The sequence below is a fragment of the Vidua macroura genome, chromosome 11 (genome assembly GCF_024509145.1).
Source record: "Vidua macroura isolate BioBank_ID:100142 chromosome 11, ASM2450914v1, whole genome shotgun sequence".
NCBI lineage: Eukaryota > Metazoa > Chordata > Aves > Passeriformes > Viduidae > Vidua > Vidua macroura.
Window position 1 is genome coordinate 13261816 of NC_071581.1, and position 2753 is coordinate 13264568.

Sequence of the window (2753 nt, forward strand, 5' to 3'; positions counted from 1 at the left end):
TCCTGGAGGGCATCTGAGAACATGCCCTGACCCAAATTATTTAATCTTGATCCAGATTTGAACCATTTAATTTTAAGCTCCACATATCTCCAGGAAACAAAAAAGGTAATACAAACTTCAGAGCAGCTTTTAAATTTGAGAGGTAGCGAGGCTCAGGCCACAAACACAATTGCTCCCAGCCATCCAGGGCAGCAAGAAACAAAGCCTTGCTGCTCCTGCTCTGAGTGCAAAACTTTGCCAGAGGTAGTGGAGGGAGGCAGCTGGGCACAAGCTGGCTGTGCTGCAGAATGCTTTGGTGTCAGCCAAGCCTTGAGCTTCAGGACCCAAGGGAAATTTCTGGCCAAAGGAGAGAAGAAGGGTGAAGGAGCTGAGGCAGACTCAGAAATCGCTCCCCAGGCATGTGAACTCACAACCTGGCTCCTTTGTGCCCAGGAGAGGGACCAGACTGAGGGTCCCTGCCCTGTCCCATATTATTTATACCTAGTTCAATATAAAAATTGACTCCTCAGATTCAACCACAACCTCCAGCCCAGCCCCAAGACATTTCCCAATAAAAGCATCATTAAAAGAGCTCCAATTACTTTGGTTTGGGATGTTATTTGTCAGACTGAAGGCAGCCAGCCACACTGTGTCAATAATAATGAACTCATTAGCCTAGAAAGGATAAAATATTGATCAACTTGCTACTTGCTTACACCTTTCAACAGCTTGCTCAGCAACAGCATCGGATGAAAATACTTCAACCTTTGCACAAAGGGATTTTTAAGCAGCACAGGAAGCGTGCAAGAGCTTTCCTAAACTGCACAATGCAGCAGCATGCAAAACCATGTACTGCATCTCCTCAGGCATGCAGTGAGACAGCAGAAGCTGCAAGCTGTGCTAGCAGACACCTCACTCACAAAATCAGCCCGGGGGAAGCAACCTTTATTGGTTCAGACCAAACAGCCCTGTACTTTAGCTGTAACCACAGGGATGCATTCACAGAGGTTTCAGATGTTTTTTCAACTTCCCAACATCATGCCATATACCTTAAAAATGAATTGCTTAGTTTATCTCAGGACTCAGTTCAGCCTCAGAGAGTTTAGCCCATATATTTTACTACCAACAGCCCAGAAGAAAGCCCCAGTTAAAGTGTAACAGTGGGGACAGTATGAGCTCACCAGCACTGCAGAAAAAGGCTGAATGGGATGCTACAGCACGTCCCCAGCAAGCTTTGGACACCTCTCCTGCCCCCCCCCCCAGCAGAGGGGTAACATTTACAACCTCTGGCTGAAGTCAGTGAACAGAACAGGGTTCAGCTGGGCAGCAGCACCCCATCCCAGCCTCCCCTTCCTGACAGGAAGCCAAAGTATCCCAAAACTGAGAACCTGTGCCTAGGCCCCCTCTGCTCCAGTGTCATTACAGGCTGCTTTTAATTATACCCAGGGCAACACAGCATAAATCCCAAATACACTGACCCTATTTCAGTAAGAGACAGTAATTTTCAGTCTTCCCTCCACAGCCTCCAACCTCAGCTGAGCAATTCTGAAGGAGCCATGTCCTGGTGAAGCAGCCAACCCTCTCCCATACACTCCTGACCTACAGATATGCTTAATATGTTAATTTTTGTTTTGCTTTCAGAACAAAACCTGCCTTTAAAATAAAATTTTAACAGATTCTAAACCAGAAACACTGCACTCCCCTGAGGCATTAAAAAATGCAAACTGAAGACTTCCCATGTGTCGGGGTTATTACTTATTTCCTTCTAAAAACAGAAGAAGTGTTGCAACAGTTGTAATGCTCCAGCTCACTAGGCCAAGAAGATGTTTTCTTTCTGCACACTCATTAACCATAGTGTGGAACTCAATAACTGTTCTAATTTCCTACCTTAAATGTTTTTCTTCCCCCCAGTTTTCATTTTATGCTTCACATTTACATAGGACTACACTCCACCACTTACCTTGAGAATCTAGTTGCTGTCAAACACAATAAAAGGAAAGGAAAGTGTCTGGAATCACAGAAGCTTTAGTGTTGAAAATTTTAATTTAATTTCTAGAAATGAATTTAAGCACTCAAAGCTTTCTTTGTCAGCCACAGATGAGAAATTGATAGGCTTTGAAGGCAAGCAAATGTTTTTTTAGTCGAATCTCTCGAGTAAATATTTATGTAAGATATAATAACAGATGTTATTTCACACCCCAAATTAAATACCAGCTAGTTATTAAATCTGGTGCGGTGCCATGAAACTCTTGGGCACAGTTGCCCACAGTAGGTGCACTGTAATGAGGCTGAGCTCCAGGATGGCTCCTGAGCCTCAGCTCCAAACCCAGAGCCTCAGTCAAGCTGCTGCCATGGCCTCAGGAGTCCTTGGTTGAGCCCAGCCCAAAGACAGATTTGCTCTGTGGACAGGGAGGAATTACCTACCCATGCCACACGGCTGCTGCATTTGCAAAATGCCCTGGTTTGTGTCTGGTTTGCAAGGACACAGAGCCTGTGAAAGAGAGAAGAGGGCCCAGCATGGGAAAGGGAAGGGACAGGACCCTCCATGCTCTGGGTAGCCCAGCAGCTTCCCCAGCTCAAAGCCATTGGATTCTGTGCGGGTGACACGGGTGACACGATCTGTGTGCGAGCACACCGGCCTGTGCTCTCTGAAGCCTTAAAGGTGCAAAAGACACAGCACGTTGGATTTAATTTCTAAGAACAGATCAACATTTACACACCTGAGGCACAACAGAGACAGATCCTGCATTGTGCAAAACCATCCTGAATGCAGC